Source organism: Drosophila serrata, unplaced genomic scaffold (genome assembly GCF_035046125.1).
Source record: "Drosophila serrata isolate PLE 108 unplaced genomic scaffold, ASM3504612v1 contig_241, whole genome shotgun sequence".
Taxonomy (NCBI): Eukaryota; Metazoa; Arthropoda; class Insecta; order Diptera; family Drosophilidae; genus Drosophila; species Drosophila serrata.
Genome location: NW_028257139.1, coordinates 3,044,266 through 3,067,134, shown reverse-complemented (window position 1 = coordinate 3,067,134; position 22,869 = coordinate 3,044,266). Strand labels below are relative to the sequence as shown.

At 34.3% G+C, this 22,869-nt stretch overlaps 1 protein-coding gene and 2 long non-coding RNA genes across 3 annotated transcripts in view; 2 read left to right on the top strand and 1 right to left on the bottom strand.

Annotated features, from left to right (window-relative positions):
* The window catches only part of LOC147643907 (insulin-like receptor), a 45,638-nt gene that overhangs the window by 7,184 nt on the left and 15,585 nt on the right, over positions 1–22,869 (bottom strand). Inside the window, 1 exon segment of the mRNA XM_086831932.1 lies at positions 5,874–5,922. The gene's annotated coding sequence lies outside the window, so the exon portion shown is untranslated.
* Positions 8,881–10,005, top strand: LOC147643909 (uncharacterized). Its single transcript, XR_015271441.1, has 2 exons — positions 8,881–9,409; positions 9,496–10,005. It is a non-coding gene; the product is annotated as an uncharacterized LOC147643909 (long non-coding RNA).
* On the top strand, positions 10,746–14,900 carry LOC147643908 (uncharacterized). The gene is made up of 2 exons (XR_015271442.1): positions 10,746–10,779; positions 13,942–14,900. It is a non-coding gene; the product is annotated as an uncharacterized LOC147643908 (long non-coding RNA).

Below are 22,869 nucleotides of genomic sequence, written 5' to 3'. Positions count from 1 at the left end.
GCACGCGCCTCGTAAAAAAAGTGTAAAAGTGTAAAGGTGCAATTGGCACGCCTAACTGACATTTTTTGCCTTTTTTTCACAACTCATTGTATTTTTGCGCTTTTTGTTTTCCATTTTGCAGCTGCAATGGCGAATAGCAACTATAACAACAAAATAGAAAAACAACTCAAGAGGGGTTTTTTCTAGTTTCCAAATGGGAAGTACCTTTTCTATTTGCATTTTATCGAGTACTTCCTAGTATTTGGGATTATCATTAAGTATTGGATAAATTCAGATTTTTGTGATCAAATTTTTTTATTTAAATCTAAATATTAATTTGTTTGTTAAATCCCAGCTATGATCGAAAAATGCAAGCACCTTATAAACCTTTGGTAAAAGCAAATCGGTTGCCTCGGCACCTGTAATTTATCTGAACGATAAATGTTAACAGAGTGCTGTTAGGTCTTGAATTGTACTACAAAGCGCAAACACTGGCAATGATTTAAAAGTACATTAATACAGATTGTTTCTCTTAATTGTTTTCTAAGATTATCTGATTGACTTGACAGGGACTCAGAGTGTCCGTTAACGTTAGGTCCAACATTGAAAATTGATTGTCCGTTAACGTTAGGTCTAACATTGACAATGCAGAAACCAAAATTTTCTTAGCAGGGACCTTATTTGTTACATTTTAACATTGAGATGAGAAATTACTACGAAATGTATATTTTTGAGTAATTATTAATACTTGGAATTATCAATAAATGCCGAATAACAATACAAACTTAATTTTTTAAAAAATATTGTAAAAATAATATTATTACATTTTTAAAAAATAGTTAAATTTATAATTCAACATTATAAATATATTCTTAATGAAAATACATATCTAAAACCATATTTTTCTTGGGTTTCTAATGCTTTCTTTTGTTGCTAACCCAAATTCCTAGAAGAACTTTTATGAAATTCAATGCTACGCACGCGCTGCACTTTGCTTTGAAATTGCTGGTTTTTTTTTCCCCACTTGCCCCACGAAGCTTGAGTCATTCACGGGGGAAAAAAAGGTGGAAAAACGGTCAGACACAAGTACCAATAACAACGATAATCATAATAATAACAATACCAACAACAATAACGACGACATTGACGCAATAACGGGCAGAAAAAGAGGCCCACAGAGGACTGGTCTGAAAAGAGCAAGAGAATCGGAGAATCAGACTCTCGGAGACTCTGAGAGGCCAAAGCCCAGCCGCATTCCGATCGAAAACAAAGTTGACAGACCAGTTAAGAAGAACAACAAACAAAAACAACAGGCCCCCAGAAGACATCGAGGAGATGGAGGAGCAGAGAGTTCGCTTATTGAAATATTTCCTATGCTCCAAATCCCAAAGTCTTTTGTTTTCCAACTTTCAAAGCAAACCGAAACGAACCGAACCGAACCGAACCGAATAATAAAATTATCGCATTATGATAAGCACGGATAGAGATCAGGCCAGACTCACTGGAGATATGACCAATCGAAAAACCTGATTGAGAGCCAGTCGAGTCAGCCGATCGAAATTCCAGCTCGATATCGATGAGGGCTAATGATGGTGATCAGATCATCAGGTGCCTCGGCAGTTGCTCCCCATTCATAATATCTCAATCTTTCGTTGATTTGTCACAACTTCTTTTACCATCTTTCGCATCCCATTCCTCCCTTCTCTCTCCTTTGGTTGTATAATTTTTTCGAAAAGCTTAGCAAGCATTTAAATTGTTAAATAAATAAGTTAGGAGATGATGAGATCTTGTTTTTTTTTTATAAGGGGAACTGGGGGATGTACCAAGCATTTTAAATGAACTATTATATCTATCTAATTTATTTAAAAAGTTTTCTCAGTGAGATCTCTAGCAACTTAATATCATATTTAATAATAATCTCATATTTAATATGCACATAGAAAGCTTTAATCTTTACAATTAAATAACAATCGAAACAAATGAATAACTCTCTAGAAAAATCTTTAAAAATTTTATTAAGTAAAAGGGTTATTATAAACCTTAGATTATAATAAGATCCTTTAGTTACAATATCCGTTCTAATACTTTAGCTTACCATAATATCTGGTTATAGTACCTCTTTAACCCAGTTTAATTTCATCATTTCTTTCATGTATTTCAATCTTTCGAAACTATATATTTGTATCTGAAACCTCCAAGTCTGTGGCACCTCCATCACCATGACTTACAACTTAAACACCGGTCACATGTGGCCCTGGCACCTTCTCTAATCTTAAGATCTGCCAACTCATGCTCGGAATGTGGATCCACCAATTTGCTGTCCGCCAGTTCATTTCTTGCCCCTCAACTAAAGGTGACTGTAGTAACTAATTCTCGAGCACTTAAATAGTTATATTTTTTTTAGTTGTTGTCTTCGAATAAATATTTCACCAGGCATGTGTGTGGGACTCTGTTGTTTTGCTTGATATGGCTCCGAGGTGTGAGTTCCCGATAAGCAACGTGACGCCGCCTCACGCGAGATAAATAGTAGCAGAAAGAGATGGCCAGCGGGACCAGGTGCGAAAGGGATGGCGGCACTATTTTTGCCAATAAAAAATATGACATTGTAATGCGACTAACTAAATAAAAACAAAAGGGGGGCCCCACAATTATCCTGATATAGATGTATGCCCATATATGTATGTACTACTGATAAGGCAGCGGCCCAGCCCCCAGAATGATATTTAGAATGAGAGTTAGTAGGTGTTGGTAATATCTTTCAGTTTCCAGGTCTGATGAAATAGTCAAGCATTATGAGAAAATTAAGAGATTAAACACGAATAACTTGAAGTACTTTAAGTAGGTGACACTATAAAACAAATAAGAAATATAATCATTTATATTGGGCGTCAAAGAAGCAACTAAAAAGGGTTTGACGTTTCTCTTTTAAGATTACAACAACAAATCATGTGTGTTTTCTGAGGCAGACAAAGCATACATATTTGTTAATTTCTTCGGTTTTGTTAATTATATTTATTGCCCTCCTCTTGTTTATATTATATATATTAATATAAAGACTAGTTTAAAAATGATTAATTAAAATGAAAATTAAAGCAAAATATACCGAAAATAGGTTTAAGGCATTACATTTTCTATTCTAATTGTAACATTTCTGTCTTGAAATATTAAATGTAATGACTGAACCCCAAATTCTTCCATATTTTCTTTTAATATCCATTATAATTCATCATTCCCCTAACTAATTATTGCATAAGCTCAAGTTTCCTTTTTATTCCAATTTCATTAACAAGAATTCTTGAATATTCATCAACATTCTGTGGCTTTGTAATCGTTGTAAACAAGCTGCCAACGTACACAACACTTTAGTTCATTATGTGGAATCAGACCTTAGTATGCATATACCCATTCTACAGACTTTTTTACGACCAACGATTGCCCCCAAAATAATGGCCGTTAATTTCAAATGAACTCAAGTCGTAAAAAGTGGTTTTTGTGGTTTGGGTGGATTCTTTGATGGTTCTATGCCAACACTGAGCACTCCACTTAACTCTCTACTTGGAGCTGTGCCAGGCGGTGTCTGTTTTCCACCACGAGGGCTCTTTTTATCGGGGAAAATTTTCAGAAGCGGCTTGACTTAAAAAGGAAAAGGGGGTGGAAAAGCTACGGATAGGGTTGCTAAGACTTTATGGAAATGTAAACAAGATATGTAAGCACTTGAAGTACAATAAAGATAATATAAAAACCATGTCAAATTTTGAGTACTTACCTTAACCTTAACCTTCTGGTTACAATTTTGACTTGTTAGTCTGATATGATACTTTTTTTTTATAATTATTATTACATTTCAACTGTTTTGTAAATGAATTTATAAAATAATTCCGCCTTGAAGTGACTTTCAAAGCTTTTTTTTGGTTAGTCAAACATCTCAAAAATCACCCATCAAATCTCCCCCCCTCTTTGAATTGTGGTAAATGTGTGGTTCGGTTTGTTTGTTTGCACGTTCATTCATAAACTCGTAAAAACTCGAAAACAAACAAAACCGCCAAACCGAAAAATTCCAATAAAGTTTTCATTAACACAAACACAGTGTAAAGAAGCCGAAAATACCACGAAAATAGAAAACGCAACGAAAACGTTGGGAGATCCGTTTTCGAAAAAGCAGCAAACATAAAACGTAACGAAGCATACCTAACAACAATCATAAAAAAAATAGAAGAAAAGAAAAAAACGATTCGAGGCCTAGCCCACAGGTAACCGAGCCCAATCGAAACCAAGTCGATCCCAAAAAAAAAGAAAGAGACCATTACAACAGACACCTGCAAAAATGTTTAAATAATAAATGAAATGCCAGTGCGACGCAGCGTTGCCCTACAAGAAATTAACTCCGATACGTGAGCATTCAAAGTAAAACGACTTTTATACCTCAAAGCACACACATTCCACATTCCATACTCACGCACACACACACACTCGAAGCTTTGGAGGCGGAGACGGAAATTCCATGATCATGACATATACCTCCTCGTCTCTTGGCGATGACAAACTTTTATCGCCCCAAAAACAAAAAGAAAAACAGTCAACATAAATAATTTGTTTAACTTTTTAATAGCTAGTACATTGCCACCGAGTAATGACTCTAAAAATGATGTTAATATGATAAATCATAAGTGGGTTACATTAAGACAAAGTTTATGTAATGGTAGTATGAGAGAGTATTTAGGGAGGTTTATACTAAAAGGAATGAGTTTAAATGTTGTAGAAATTATATAATGCTTTAGAATTAGCATTTCTTACATAATACTATATAAAAAAACAATCGTTTTGGACCGGTATAAGCATATCAATAAGAAATACACATATCGCAAAGCTCAACCCGATAACCAGCAACATATAGAATCTAATATAATAAGTCACAAGCCCAAAAGCAGAAATAAAAATAAAGAAAACGTCAACTGATTAAAGGCAAAAATAAAATACCGATCTTTGTGCGTGAGCCAAGTCAGCGGCGACCAATCGGAGATGGCTAGCGATAACGATAACGATAACTATAGCAGCCAGGACTGTGATTTTATAATAAGCAATATTGGTTAAGACAATTAACTAATAACTTTGTTAAAATGTATTACTTTCTTTACCTTTGAATCTGTGTATATAAAACATAATCTCTGCCCTTTTAATTACTAAAAATATATTTATAAATATTTCACACGACAATCAAAGTTCCAATCTAGAGCTTCATAGAAACTACTTGAATATTCACGAAGCAAAAATCTCGTGACTTTCACTAGCAAATAATAAAGCCCAGTCTTTGGCCATCAATCACATGGGTGTAGACCGGTAAAGTGACTGGGGCCTTGTGACAATCCCAATAAGCCGTCACGTTCGAATCAAAATACATTGTTTATTGCACATTTTCAGGGCTCTACGTCTGCCCTCATATATCATATGTACACTTTTTGTTTTTATCGGAAACTTCACACACGTCATCGTCGTATCAAATGTTGATTACCGGGCGATCCTTGACGTGATGTTGTTAGTATTATTATTATTTTTTCAGTTGCATTCAAGTATTAACTATTAATGCACACTCTCGCACCTTGCTCTCTCTGTGTGTGTATTTGTTCAATGAATTATTATTCAGGCATTGAATTTCACAATAACAATAACAAGATAAGAGCGAACATTACTACAGAGTGCGATTGTTCTACTAAAATTAATGATACGAACCCAAAGTTCATACGAACAATTTAGCGTTTAAAATTAGATTGTGAAATTTCTGAGAACTTTCGATTGATCACTTAGAAAGCACACCTATCACTATCACTACTATCTCCAAGGGGGAAACTATTTTTATATTTTAATCATTTAATTTAAAAATCATTGGCTGCACATACCTTCTTAGTAGGAAACCTTTTTGAAGAGATTGTTTTTCATCAAAGATTTCTGAAAGGAAAAGAAAAATCAAGCGTTAAAAATGATTTTTAATGGATTTATAAATTTACAATGTTTATAATAATAAAAAATGGCTATATTTCCCCACTTGGTTATCAATATTTGTAGCAAATATGTCTAACCGGAAGCTCTATAATACAAAGGCTTCTATTGTTCGCCTTGACAGATATTTACACTCATAATTCACCACCGATTCAACAGTAAGTCAGGTGAGCTATATGGCCTGCAAGTGATATTTTCAACATTATTGCACATTGTGTCAATAATAACAAGGGAAAATGGTATAGTAAAGAACCTCGACTCGATATACGAACTAGAGTTAAATGTAAAGCATTCATAGACGAACCCTTTTATTTCGCACTTCCTTGTTTGCAAATGATACTACTGATTGTTCATTGTAAATATTGTCATAGTGAAACATGGAATTAAGAATTATTTATACCTCATTTCCTGTTGACCTTATATAATTATGATCAGAAGTTTGCACTGTAGAAATAGAGTCGTTTCCGACTAAACATTCTAAAGTTTTTAAGCTATCTGGTTAAATTATTAAGCTTGCTGATGATATATGAAAATAGACAAGTATTTACAAATACGACCACAATGATTTTCTTTGTACTAATAAAGGTTACATTCCTAAGACGAAGGAGTCATTAATTACATTCCTTTCATACTACAATTTTTGAAATTATTTAAGTATCTAAATAATAAATATAAAATAAATATAAACCGATATTATATTTCATAATTGGAAATTAATGGTAAACGATAAAATAACCTGGGTATAATTTAAAATATATATATTTGTTTTCTTGTTGATTTTTTTCTGATCTTTCCTAAATAATCCTAAACACTCCAATATATGGATAAAGAAAGGTTAATCCCAAAAATATGAAATAAATCCATAAATAATAATATATATACACATTTTTGTCTAAAGTTCGTGTTCCTTAATAACTATTATTCACAATTGTGTTTTTTAAATATTTCCCAACGACCAATGTAGAGTATAAACTAATATTAAAACGTCACTTCAACATTAATTAGCTATAATTAAAATCCGTTAACGCTTGAAATGTTTAAACATGAAAAAAAGAAAACATGTTTTACCTTTCGATTGAAATCGTGCGAAAATATATATCGTGTTTCATAATGTTCAGGTAATTAAAGCTTGGGCAATCCCGGCGCTATTACAACTCCAATAATTCAATGATTAATTATTATTGCTGAAGCAATTGCCCGGTAACTGTGTACGTATACTATATACATAAAACGAAGGCCTTGAGTTGGGAGTTCCGGTCAGATCAGCCAGCTAGCCAGCCCCCTTTTTTCCAGATCCTTTCTCTAGTTTGGTCTGGTTTTTTGTTTTTATTTCTGTTTCAGTATTGGCTTGCGGTTGACAGGCACACAGCACAGAGCTTTAAATCCGCTTTTGGTTTATACCACATTTTTGTGGTTTTGTTATTTATCGGCGTGTTAAATAAACAAAGAGATATGTACATGGAAGGCAAATACAAATAGACTTGAAATTATAGGATATACTTATCTATCACAAATTAATCGATAAATATGTATTCTTAGATATGTAATATATAATGTATAAAAGCCGACATTAAATTGCAATGAAACGATTTCTCTAATTTTGTATATTTTTATACAAAAAGTGTAACTATATTTTACTTATATTTTTGCCTTAATTTTAAATAGTTAAACACATCTCTAAAGATATTTAATCACTTTCCAACGTTATTTTTTGTATTATTCTAATAAATGTGTAAATATATCAATTTTAGTAAATTACAATTACATGCATATGCCCAAAAGCCAACCCATTTCAATGCTATATATTAATATTCATCTAAATAATTAAGTGAAAACTGTGCACAGTGTACACAAGTACGTGTTGTTGAATTGTTGAATGGAATGAATGAAAACCAACAACTACTACCAAAGCAGTGCCCGGACTACAACACACATGCACTGCTTGCTTGCTCGATCTCTATCTCTCTTTCGCATGTGTGAATGGAATATGCAGCTACATACGTAAACGGAAAAAACAACAATGACAAGCAAGAAAATTGAATGAAATTTGTAGTTCGTTCATTTATTTTTTTTTTTTTTTGCGTGTAATGACATTTTCAAGCATTCGTTATTTCAAGTGCCAGTGTGTGAGTGTGTGTGCGTGGAATGCAAGTGAGTAAACAACAATAATTGTCAGCCGCAATAACAGAAATAACATTTCATATAAATTCCGATTTGATAAGCTTTCGTCTCTAATCTAGACAGGGGACTTTCCCCTCCTCTCTCCACTCGTTTGGGGTTTTTTTTATTATTATTATTTGGGTTGGCCAACACACGTTTCTTTGCTTACTTTTATTATTTATGATACGTTTCCCCTGCGTTGTTGCTTAATTTCTTTTGATGGAATGGAATGCATTGCACAAGGCATTTCTCAGTGTATGTGTGTTTCGAGTTTGATTTAGCGTTTTAAAGTTATCAATGAATTCTACACACACATTCATACACTGGGAACGGAAGCGTGAGTAGAGTAAATTTGTACTCGTATTATTGGATTTCATTCATAGCCAAGAGAGACCCCAATTTGGTTTGTCAGCAGGGGCTAAAGATTTTTCCATCCACATTTACAGAAAAAAAACTATAGGGGAACTTTGTAATAATACATTAATAATATAATATAATAGTATTAAATATTGACTATGGAAATATTTCACAATATGTTGACCTGTTTTGCTATTGCTATTGCTTTTTGCAAGAACCCTGTAATTAGACAATTTTAGGAATTTAACCTTATTATTTTTACAAAAATTGTATATACAAATTTACATTATAAATACCCTCTTACAACAATGTTTGATTGAGGAAAGTGTCACTGTATTTACCTTCCGAGGTCTGAATCCGGGTTAGATATGTTAAGCTTATCAGTTTCCTTATCTTTCCAGTTCCCTCCAACGAATGTTCCCCATTTTTTATTTATTTTTTTATTATTATTATATTTTGTGAATGAATATTTCCATTCAACAACTACAACAATAATAACAATTCAACAACCGCCCCCCATCCAATTCAACTGCAATTCCATTCCAATACCATTTGTGGATTCCAATTTCCAGTTCATTCATTTATTTATTCCCATCCATCGATATCTTTCGGGCTAAATCAGAACTTTGACGGGGGCCAGTCACAAGTCAAGCTAATTAATAACAAGGTATGGTCAAAAGAAAAAAAATAAAGAAAACAAAAATTCTACACCCCACCCTCCTCCATATGTATATGTTTCCCTTGTGTGTTATCAGTTGAGATTCTCGCTCGTGCGCCCCCTCATCCTAGAATTTTTCCTCTTATTTATTTTTTTCTCCTCTCTCCGCCTGTCAAATTTGACATTTGCTATTGAACCGTTTATAAAACAGGCGCCAGACTGATTGGGCAAGATGATTTTTGCTCGAGTTTTTCTCCTCTGGTTTGTTTTGTTTTGCTTTGTTTTCTTGTTATGATTTATTAAACATTTATTTGGCTTAATGAATTAATTTGATTTCATTTCGACAGCGTAACGGAAATGTGTCTGTGTGTGCGTGTGTTGGGGCGCCAAAAAGGCGCCATTGCACGACGCAATTGTCAGAGATCGAGAGAGAAATGCATTTCAAAATAAAATCGAGGAAAATCACCAGGGAAAACCCCACAAAGCACTATCTGTTGAATGAATAAATATTATAATATAGTAATTAACTTAGTAAAATTGAGATTAGATGAGCTTTTGCTTATTTTGTAAGCCTGATGCTGCAACCATGGTACTCATTACTTGATTTGCTTCTCATTGCTAATTTGCTTCTATATATACATTTATACTTTATATAATATTTCTAATTATTTATATATATAAAATTCCAAGCTAACAGCTTAAATTGACAAATATAAAACCTTGGAATCTATCAACTATAGATTAGCCATCTAAAACCACTTAAGAAATAAAAAAAAGACAAAAATCATTGAGAATTATAGAATAAGGTTAATTCAAACTATAAAATATATGCTATTAAATAAAAATATTTTACTTAAGATCAGTTTTCCAGCTAGAGACTGTTATTGGGAGTATAAGAGCAACAGGAAAAACCCATGAAATCATAAAATACAACGCAATACACTTTTACAAGTCTATGGAAAACATAAACAATACACGTAGACAGCAGCAACAACAACACCATGATCATCAACAAAGCTTAAATAGTTGTTAGGCTATTAAGTTCCGCTTAAATTGTTTTCACATTTACCTTATGCCCGCTCTACAGCTACAAATACAGGCATAGCTACAGATAGAGATGGAAATACATGCAGATACAGATACAGATACAAATACATAGAGCCCAAAAGCGCCAGAGGCGAAAAACTCTACAACAACAACTACAACAACATCAACAACTGGCATAAGAAGAACAAGAAAAAGCAAAGTGCGAGGCACAAAAGAACCTAATCAAGAGCAAAACGCCGCAAATAAAGCAATAAACAAGACACAATATTGTTTTCTTTTTTCCCCCTTGTCTTCCTTCTCCTTCCTTTTTTCTTCTTATTTACTTCGTGTCTTGCTCATGCCCAGGCAACAACTACAAGAACTACAACAACTACACCAACAAATACAACAACAATGAATAATAATACCAACTACAATGAAACGAGAGCGGTTTTCAAATAGCTACCCAAACAGTTCCAGTTTCCAAGTCTCTTCGGAACTCTCGAAGCTTGAATCTAGAAGCTCCAGTTCCATGCTTAATACAAAAAAAAAAGACAAAAGCAAAACACCGGTGACGGCTACAACAACAACAACAAAACCTAAAGGTAAGCGAGTCGAGACGACAAACGCAGACATAGCAGCAGACAAACATAGCAAGTTGAATGAATATACGAGTATTTGTGCACACGGGTCTTTAGAATAACAACTATGACAACAATTACAAGAAAAGTGCAAAGGAAATCCTAAAATAACTTAACTCACTTGAAGAGCACACCAACAAATGCGCAACCAACTTTGTATCCTAGAGATAAAGCTAATCAAACCTAATTATATCCCATTTTCTATTTTTGCTTTTTCCAACTAATTATCTCGAAAGGGAATTATTAATTAGTTTGTATATAATCTTGCATTGTTACTTTGTTATTTAGACACCTTTTGCAAATTTAAATTAACAATTTCTCGTTAACTTTAATGGAGGGAAAACACTTCTTTTAAATGCATTTTTTTTAGATTTTTCTAGAAAGCTATTTAAATTATAAGTGTAAAATCAAATAATTTTAATCTTTTTATCCTTAATAGTTATTATAAGGTTTACACACTCAATAATTATTTGCAGAAAAAAAAAAAATTTAGACTTAGTTTAAAGATCACTGATATTAAATTGATATTTGAAACTTGATGTAACCAGCACCTCAGAATCTAAAATGAGCTTCATAACTTTAGAATAATTATTACAGATACTTTTAAATCTTGAATAAAATCTTTAATCTATATAATTTATCATAAGACTCAATGAAATCAAATATTTAATTGTTTCATTATTATATATTGGAATAACTGCCAGAACAGGGTAAATATTTAAACCTAAAACTCTCAAAGTAAACTTCTTTAAAATATTGTTTGAAATTTAAAGCTTGAGGGAAAACCTGATGAATACGATTGAAATGAGTTATGTTCTCGACTTTTCGTTGCTATATCGCAGAACTCAATCGTGTAGCTTTATTTTTCGTTTGTTTGTTTTACAAAACAACTACAAAAACGCTGTAACAGGAACGGAATTGAATAAACAAATAGGAACAACGAGAAAAGCGCGCGATCAACAACAATCGTAAAAATAGAATTATAAAACGAGCACGAGACAAAAAGAAGCAGCTAGAAAAAAAAAACAAAACAACATAAGCAAAATAAAATACAATAACAGAAAAAAACGAAACAACATTTAGAGAATTTATTTTAATACCAAGGGAAAACAAAATATATACAATATTAAAAGCAAGCTAGACTGTTTTATAACTTTGATTTTTATAAAAACAAGTTGACTGCATAATATTATTTATTTGAAATTGAAAAGACATTAATTAAATTCGAATAAAGAGGCATGGATACAAGATATAACAGACAGAGTGTCAAAGAGACAGATCTTCATGTGCTTCCTAAGACGCATGCGCGCGTTTTGAAGTCAAATTTCAGTAGCATTGTTTTTGTAAAGAATCTCTGAGCTCCAGGTCATTTTTCTAAGCTATTAAGCTTAGATGGAAGCCTGTGGCTTTATTCGCGCTTACCTTTACCTTAAAGCTAAGTTTTAGAGTTCTAGTATCTTGAATAGAGTTCTAGTATCTTTAACAGAGTTCTAGTATCTTTTATAGAGTTCTAGTATCTTTAATAGAATTCTAGTATCTTTTAGTAGAGATCTAGTATCTTTAATACAGTTAAAGTATCTTTAATAAAGTTCTTGTATCTTTTCAGACCCAACTCTATTTCAAAAAGTATCTTTGGGGTTGTCCGGTTAACCTATCGATGACAAAGCCAAATCCGAAAAGTAGCTCAATGCGTGACTTGGCACGCACAGAACCCAAAAAGCAAAAGCAAAGATGAGCACGGAAACACAGGCCAGCCGCAAGAATGGAAAAAAGAATCAGAAATGAAAGGATGTGAAGAAGGGGAATAAGGTAGGGTAGGGAAACGTGTGTCCAAAGCCAGGGTTTACAGTTGTTCGATCCCACAAATCAGATTAAAATGAGAGGGTGCCTTTGGGGTGAGCTGGGGTGCAAGAGCAACGCCCCTCTTCTTTCTCCCTTCATAGCTCACTTTCCCCATTGTGCCGCGCCATTAGCACGTTGTACGTGGCATGAAAATAGAACCAAAAGATCAGCAAAAAGAGGAAAGCGTCAGCTGAGCCACAACATTTACATCGATCACGCTTTTTATGTCACATGAACAGTCAAAAAAAAAAAAAAAAAAAAAAACAACGACAATAAGTAAACAAGGGGAAAAGCGCCAGAATGCCAGAATGATTGCATCGATGGCATTTTGGCGCAGACGCTTTTATGGCACACAAGAGACAGACACAGAGACTCAGTTAGAGACGGGGAGACCATATAAATCAACCAATTCTAGATATTGTATCTTTTCAAGAAGTTAAAATCAAAGAAATATCATTTGGTATGATCTTAAACTTGAGCTTGAATCTTTAGGACACTTTTTTCGAAATGACCTTCTATAATTTTGATTCAACATTTATTTGAGTTGTGATTAACGATCAGATGCTGATCCTGATTCTGGTACTGATACTGATATTGCCAAGAAATCGATTTCGGAACAACCTCAATATATACTTTGTCTTGGCTTTCCTAGCCGCTAAATTAGTATTCGGTTCCGGCTCTGGCTTCCTGTTAAAATTAGTTCCTGTTTTTTTTTTTTATCGGATCGAAAAAGTTAAAGAAAGTGCTTTAAAAACCAAACGGCGCTACAAATTATATTCTTCAGTTGGCCTTCTAAAGTCAGTTGTAACTTTTGTTTGATTCTTACAGTAAAAAATTACCGTTTCATAACATGAATATCTGACTGTTAAATTTTAACAGTAAGTCGAGAAATCACCTCATAAACTAATTCTTTTACTTTTTAACGTTATAACAAGAAGATAATAAATTAATATGATTGAACATAAATCATTAAAAAGGTTTATCTTTAACAAAATTATGATATTATGTGTATTGTCTAAAAATAAGAATTTATTGTATTATGTATAATTTTAATAAAATTTTGTATAAACTAAGAAAAGGTTTAGCTTGTATAAACCATGATGTATACATACATTATATAATATATATAATATAACAATTCTTTCTTAATTATTTTCTTAAAACCCTTGACTAAAAGCATACAATTTATTTAAGAAAAACTTGGTTAACTCCATATTAGTAAACAAGGTAACATTTTGATAAAAAAAAAAAAAAAAAAATTATTAAATGTATTTTATTTACAAGTTCCCTTTATCGAGTGTTTCCTGTGCTGTGTGCGACTGTGAAAATAGCAGGGCAGACGTTCAGACACCAAGCAAGCCATCAACAATCACCAGACCAGACCAGACCAGATCAGCCCAGCCCAGTCCCAGCATCATCACATCCCATACAGCATCCCATATAGCATCGCATCGAATCACGCCGGCGAAACCAATACTGTGCGGCTGTGTGTGCGGACGAGGCCATTAGATGATCGCCGCTTCTAAATTTAAATGTCTGTGCGTTTAAGTTGCAAGGCAAAAATAAATCTACATAAAACGTAAACAACACACAAAGTTTCATCTTGTCTCGCTTTCGCTCGCCTGTAATGACAGATCACAAGATCTCTGTAGACGGGTGGGTATTTTTTTTTTTTTTTGGGACTATATAGTTGGATCGGGTTGTTGCCAAGGGGTTGTATCATAGGGATCCAAGGGTTGTGCTGCTTCCCTCACATAAATAAATAAATGTAAAATGGATTTTTAGCAACGCACCAACTCGTTTATGCAAAAAACCAGAAAGGAAATTTACATATTTACAGAGTCTAGTTTTGATTACAACGTTGTAAAAAAAGGATCGAGAATATATATGCTGAAGATCGGGGTTAAAACTGGATTGTCTGACAGCACATCCTTTTGTTTTGGAAACATATCAAATTACTTTGATGTGTAATACAAAATAACCTTTTGTTAAAATTAAGTATTGAATGTCATGGTCATAGTCTTACACATAAGAAATATTTAAGGTAATATGAAGCTTGAAATATTGAAAATTTGTATCTCTCTTATTTGGAGAATTAATCTATACATCTTATCTTACAAAATAGAGATAAATGACCATAAATATTATTTTAGCAAGTTTAAATTTCTTTAAAATCTAAAACTTAAAATGTATTTAAAATATTTTAAATAATCTTTTCTTGAAGAAAATCTCTCACAAGTCCCTTCACCTTTGGCCCGGTTTTTCAACCCCTCACGAAATGAACTCACACTTCGAAAATCTCCCTCTTTTATGACCGGGCTCCCCCAAGGACTTTGGCCTTCCCTTTCCCCCCAGAAAGCTAAAGATAATTTCAACTTTTCGTTTTATTTTTAAAATGCATTCGCCTTTGGTTGAGGGTAGAATGGAAGGAAAATGGGAGTGGAAATTAAAAATAGCAAAAAGCATTTCTATAAAATAAATAACACGAGACAACCGAGGGGGTTGTGCTCTACTGCAAAAGGTGCACTTCTTTTTTTGGTTCCTCTGCACGGCTGCATTTTCTTAATTTAATTTTCGTGTTGCAGTTCACGATCAATTTCATTCTAATGATTGTAATTAAAAACATTTTTCTATGCTATAATCTTAGTGAGGGGATAAAGGGGTTCGGGCTGGGCTAGACAAAGGAGGGGAAGAAAGTGGGCGGGTCTGGTTTTTCACGCCCACTCACGCGCCGTTGGATAGCGACAAAATTAACGCTCGGTTGAAGGCGAAATGAGAAACATGAGGCACCAGATGTGCTGCAAAATAGTTGCAAGTTCTTAATGCACTTTCTTAAAATGTAAATTTAATTTTTGTAACCCTTTCAATTATATTTGTTTAAATGAATTGTAAATTTTGTAACCTATATTTTATATTTTCCACCTACCCTTTAAGAAGTTAGGATCATATAGGGCTTAATGTAACAGTAATTGATCCATGAATATTGACATAATTTACCTGGAAAGATAAAAAAGAAATTGATATTATTAGTAAGTAATATTAAGAGTTTAAAGTCTAGATTCTCTAATCCTAAAACTTTGGATACAAAAAAATTGTGTTTAATGTTTAATAATGTTTCCTTTGAATAAATATCTTTCCTTTACACGAAATAAACGTCACTTCATCCGGTCACAAAACTTTTTCAGAAATATATAAATCTGCTAAAAGCAATAATAATAGCGAGAAAAACAACAACCACTACTACTACAACAACAACAAAACTACAACAACAACAACTACTACTACAACAACTACAACAACAACAACGACGTCAGCAAAACGAGACAATGAGGCAGAGAGAGCCTAAGCTATATGTCTCCCTGTCTCGTGGATCGTCATCACGACCTCCCCATCCTCCTCCTCCTCCACCACCACTCACCTGCTCAACCCACTCAAGGTACTACCGAATTTCGTCAGATGAAAAAGCTTAAGCAAAAAAAATACAAATTATTCTATTGGTTTAAATATAGCAGCGAGACGACGTCCTCGTCTCCACAACGGCGGCGGCATAGTTGTCGTCATCTGTTGTGCATTTCAATTTGTAATTGTAATTGCATTTTATATACACATATCTGTGAGAGTGTGTATTTTTATAAAATTCGTATTTTTTTGTTATCATCGGGTCATTTGTTTCCTTTTAGCTTGATAGGTTTATAAAGCCAACTAGCAGGTGAACTAAAGAGCATATGAAGCGTAGATCTAGTAGGTCATATCAAAGATAGTTTAGAAAACAACATTCCAAACATACCGGTCTACGCCACTTGCTAACCAGAATTAACATCATCATTATCATTATCATTACCATATTTTAAAGCCTGTAATAGCCATAGTAATCCCAGTCACATCATCATCATCATCATCATGAACATGACTACCACATACCTATTATCATCGTTGTCATATCCCGGATGCGTGAAAATGCAAAATGCTGCAATGTCAAATCAAGAAACGGGCACAATGACTCAAAAAGCTTGCTGCAGATTGGGGGCTATAAAAAGTGGCCAACTGAGAGCAAGTAAAACTTTCCAAATGCCAATACCCACACACACAATCATGTGCCATAAAATCACAGTCATTATGCATATAGTATATGTATGTGTATGCCTGATATGTATTTTTTTTTTTCAATGAGAGACAACGAACAGCCTCAGCGACATTTAGCTGAAAATGCAATAAACAACATTCCAATCTGAACTGAACTCCCAAGCACACTAACCCCTCCGCCACACTTAACCCCTTTGTGGCTCGAAGAGAGGGGGAGAATGGGTAGAAAAAAAAAACAAGAAAAAATTTCATAGTTTAGTAACTCGACTAAGGAATACCGAATAATCAATAGTAACACAAAGTCATAGGAACTTAAGTTAACGAGCTTGCAACAAAAATCAATCTGCCTCATTATTATTTTTATCTGATTATTTTTGTTCTCTCTGACTGTTCTTCCCTTTGATAATGACTAAATCTCTATCTAAATTTGTATTATCAATCTAGTTTTCCCACCTGTTACATGTACATGACTACGAATCGAATATACCCTGGTTATCTACGTATAATGGGTATACTTAAACAGCAACTACTAGTAGTAAAAAGTGTCAGGTCATTATGTGCATGTGTTGCCCATTATAGTAAAAGCTACAAAACACTATGCATTGCACTACTAAAATGCTACTTTATGGGTTAGTTGAAAAACAACGGAAATACTTTTGAAAAAATATAATTTTTGAAGGAAAAAAAATATGCTAAGAAATAATGTAGTAACATGATCTTGACTTTTAGATAATAAGATGACTAAGAAAACAAGATGAAGTCAAGTTTATAGTTTAAGTTCAAGTTGGTGAATGTCTATGACCCATTGAGAATGCATCGAAACATTATAAATGGTCAAAACATATAATTAAAAAAAACCTATCTAAAATGGTATCAAAAGCTTCAATTGAGTTATAACCTTCCCCTCAGCCTTTCTAAACGTCCTCCCACACCCTCTTTGGTACCCCAACTCAGCCTCCGAATGACATTGTCAATGTCAATACCAAGATCGTTTCTCTCCGTTTCCTCTACAACAAAAAAAGTAAAAAAGAAATAAATAAAATAAATAACACATACTCGGAAAATGGTGAGCGAAAAACGACTTGGGTAATATGCGCATATGTTAAGACCTCAAGAGGTAGACAGGCGGCGGCGATCTTGTTGCATACGCTTAACGGTTTTCTGGCTTTACCTGGTGGTGGCGTCTCCGCCATGGCAGCCTCCTCCCTGTACTCCATGTGATTAATGGGCCCAAACGGACAACAGACCTTGCCATATACGGGATACTTTTATACGTTATATACACTGAGACTTAATAAATAATAATTCTTAGTTGTAATAAAATAAATGTAATTTTGAGTTTTAAAAATTTTCTAAATCAAGAAAAACTAAATAAATATTGCTTTGTTTTTCTAAATGATCAAAATCGATTTAAAATTCAAAACTTATTCCTAAAAACATTGCTACATTTATGATCCTAATATTGAATACCATAGGAGCAAATTAATTTCAAGAATTATGAAAAAATATGTTTTATATTATTTTTCCAAGTACATAACGGATTGAGGCTGAGGGGGTACAAAACCCAGGAACTTTTGTTGACTTTTATGAGCAATTAAAAAACTATTACGGTGACGCCAAATGGCAAAACTGCATTGTTTGCTGTCGAGTTTTATGTGCAACGATGACGTTTTTATGGGCGCCACACGAGAGTGTGGGTCGAGGTCTCTTTGGCCTTGTCTCTCTCTCTAGCTCACTCTACCTGTCTCTGTCTCCAGTCGCTGCGCATGCGCCGCCTGCTTCTCTCTTTTGCTCCCGGGTCCCCAAATTGTGGAATGCGGAACTGTTTTATATCCCATATATCTTTTTGCTTTTGTATTTTCTGTGGGTTTTTCTTCATTCTTCGTTTTTTTTTTGTGCATAACTCAAAATGCACCCTAATGACACACATAAAGTTGGACTTTGGTGCTGGTCTCCTGCCCGCCTTTGTCTGGGGCTGCTTGAGAATTAATTGATGGCCATTAAACTTGGTTTTATAATGAAAGAGAGTTTGTGGGACAACAAATTGAAAAGGGGTTGCTCGGTTCCTGGCAATTATTCATATGGAAAAAAAAGTAAATAAATTGAATGACAGTAGTATGCTTATTTACGACATTATTTGTAATATATCACTCTTTCCTTTATTCAAGGTAGTATTTTATGTTCTGTTTTATTGGTTAAAACATTCTGCTTTGTACAAATAATACAAAATAAACTAGTATCCTAAAATGCAGTCAGGGGAAAAAGATAGAACGAAATAGCAACTTAACAGTGTTCTTTATGTAATTATGAAGTGGCGCCCAACGAGTCCTCGGAAAGCCTTAAGGTTCTCACTCTGCTCTTCTGGTACAGTCTCTCATGACTTATTAGTATCAAAAATGGATATAGCACTTGACTAGAGCACGTAAAAACTGATCTTTGGTATTCAAATTATTTTTTTAAATAAATTTAAGAAAAAATTCCATGCGAATTGAGTTAATTCTAGAAGGAAAGCGCACACATTCCGAGACCATTTCCTTTCTTTCTCTCTCTTACTCGGTGATCAAGTCTGCATATTCAGCCGTTAAGCTATCTCTTTTTGTCTCAGCTCTCTCTATCTCCCTCTCCCACTCACTCTATCTCTCTCTGTCTGTGTCTTTAGAGATTCGAACTCTGGACTTCGACTCATTCACGCGCCGTTCACATAACTCGAAACGTGATTTTTACATGGCGAGTCTCTTCTCGGATGAGATGATGCCACGATTAATGCTTCTTATGCGGCTGCTGCTGCTTCCTCCTCCTCTTCTTCCTCTTTTCTCTTCCATCTTCGTTGTCTTCTTCATCTCCGGCATTCTTGACAATAAAAGAGGAGGGAGGAGCAGGAGGAGAAGGTGGAGGAGAGAAGCAGCTACAGACATTGGAATGTGGCAGCGCCACTTTACACCCTTCGCATTTCGATTGTCGTCTGCGGCTGCAGCTGTTGCTACTAGTTTATTGGATACAACAACTGAGCAGTGCAGAATGAAAGAAAGAAAGAGACAGATAGAGAAAGAGAAAGAAGGCAGGGGCAGGGAAAGTGCCACCAGGGGGGAGGAAGTGAGAGAAAATGGTACGGCATGTTAACTGTCTCCGGAATACAGTTGGGATTCCAATGGAATTCACAAGAAAACCAATCGATATTCATTCAAAAAGACCTTCGCCTGAGGAAATTCTTATGAATATATATTCTAAAATAATAAAATATTTAAATGTGTATATAAAATTCCAAAAATATTATTATAAAGATAGTTTGCTTGGAATGTTACCTTATAAGTTATCTCTTTCTTGGCTGTTTCGAGAGAAAGGATCTGCTAAATATTCAACAAAAAAAATCATCAAAAAAACATCTTTTTAGGTGTACCTTTCCTACTAAACATTCCACCTTCTTAGAGTACTTTTGGGGTATTCGATTTTTACTGAAATAAATATATATATAAAGTTATATTTCAAGTATATGATTTATAAAACTAGTAAAATGTTAAGTATCCATTTAAAATAACTTTAAAGTTAACTCTGAACTGCTTCATTTTGATCTTGAATAATGGTTCTCCCTTTTGAATATTTTTAATATTTACATTCAAAGAAATACAGACATATCTTTTATTAAAATAGTTCAATCGAAAACCTATAAATTATTCAGTTTTTACTTTATGCCTTAGGAATCATGTTTTATTTAAAGTCAGTGTGACACGCAATACCTTAGAAATTAATACATAGATCATATAATATTAAATTTTATGAATTTTTTACAACCCTCAAGTTTTCCAAGTTTTCCCCTCCTTTCGTTCTATATATCTCCTGTTCAGTTTTACTTCTGGTTACATCATTATTGCCCAACAGCAGCCAGTCGTCAGCTATCAATCACACGCATAAAACGGAAATAAATATAGAAATAAGGCGGGAAGGCGACAGAGAGAAAGAGATAGAAATGGAGAGAACAAGAGAGATAGCTAGAGGAAATGCAGCAGGAAGTGCGTCTAATTGAGCAACTGACAGAATATGCGCGTCTGTGTGGAAATGAATATGAAGCGAGGGGCACGCCCCAAAAAACCAAGATGCTGCCGAGACACCGAGACGCCCCCTCATCATCTTCATTTCAACCACCTCCCCCCCCCAACTTGTGGAACAAAGTCTCCTCCGTCTGCTATCTCAATCAACGTCTGAATGAGTGACTGACTCGCTGAATACACGAGTTGGATGACTGACAGGCAACACGTGCTCTTCTCAACGCAACCAGTTGGCCATTAAAGCCCCCTAAAAACAAAACAAAAGAAAATGAAACCAAGCTGAAAAAGACCTCACAAAACAAAAAAAAAAACTGCAACAAGACATTTAACATTTTTATATACGAGGAGGAGATGCTGGTGCCCTCCTTAAAAACATTTAAAGACTTTTCTGTTGAGAGTGTAGCCTGGGAAAAACATCAGTTGCCATACATAATTCCAGCTTAAATGTTGAAAAAGGCATAAACGGCTAATAAACTGGCTACTAAAACGAGGGAACTTTTGTTAAAATGTAAAAACATTTGCATTAGGACATAATTAGGAATTTTAAGAAATTTAAGGAACAATTTAATAAATTTAGAAACAAAGTAGTTTTAGCCTTATTATAAAATTATTGGCCACATTTTGAAATTATTATGTATATGTATCTAAATCCCTAATAATTTCAAAATAATTCATATAGTTACAAAGATTTGTATTCCCTTAAAACAATTCGTATTTTAGAATACATTTCCATTCTATTTGACACAAAATGAGTTCATTAGAGGTTGTAGTTTTTTTCCAGCCAAATTCCCATGAATGGAAGCCACTTACGGGCTTTATCAGTGACTGGTGATCTTTCGGCTAGGCTGCCTTTCCAATTGAAACTATTTCCGGCCAGACTCGATTCCACGACAACAACAACTATAGGAAAGGCCAATACAATGACAGGGTCTTGCTCAGAGGCATAAAGAGGGGAAATACATTAGAGCAACAACAAATATGTTGGTGCAATTGCAATAACATACCGCATGCCACATGGTGGCACACACTAAGACATTCCACAACCCCCTTCTTCATCTCTTCAAGTCGACGGCTGTCTCAAGAGCAGTTGTGTGTGTGTGTGTGTGTGTGTGTATGGTCTCGAAAACTGTGAAAATGCCCAGACGGTGAGTGTGCAATTGAGCGATTGCTACCACCACTTCCATTTCTGCCACCTTTTGACGTCTGGGTCTGGGATTCCAACTGACGAAGACCTTATAACTTATTTTGAAAATACAAAAAAAAATATATAAAAATATTTATAGAAGTGCATCTAAAATTCCCAAGTACAAATTCGGTGACAAGTTGTCCTGTAGTACGAATGAGTTCCTTTCTGCTTTTATTTTTCGTTTCTGCTTTTTGGCTTGTGTGTGAACTAAGTGAGCTCTAAAAGTCAGGTCTTTATTTATGTATATTTGATCAGCAAACTAGAAGTCGAAGTTCGCAGAAATTAGTATATATTAATAAAATTTTAAATAACTCAGCCCCTTTGGGAGTTTAGAAAGATACAACATATTTCAGATGCTTTTTGTAAAAAGCAGAAACCACAGGAAAATATATATTATTACACTGAAGTTAAAAGTTAATTTCTTTTAGGATTTTAAAAGGATTTTAATAAATCTTATACATTAGTCTAGGGTATTTAAAGATTCAAGGTGCTTAGCTAAACTTTTTCCCCAGTTCTTGCTCCCCTTTCGCTGCTGGAATTGCCGGCTGCTGCTAAGTTATTATTATTGCAGTTGTTGTTGCGACAGAAGCGCCATTTGTTACACATTATTTAGGATCAGCCGCCATTTAACGCTACCTCCTCTACCAGCCCCCCCATTTTTCACACCATTTTCCCCCCTCTTCTGACCAGTTGTTGGGCTCAATTCCGGAATTTCTTCCAATATTTATTGTTGGTTTGGAGTTATTTAGAACTGGGCCATGCGGAAATAAATACCAAAGTCAAATCTATTGGTTTTGGGGATGATGATATATCCGGAATTGGAAAAACTACATCCTCATGGCTTCCCCTCACACATTTTCTAAAGCTTTTTTTGGGTCACACACAGTCGCCGTGCCATTG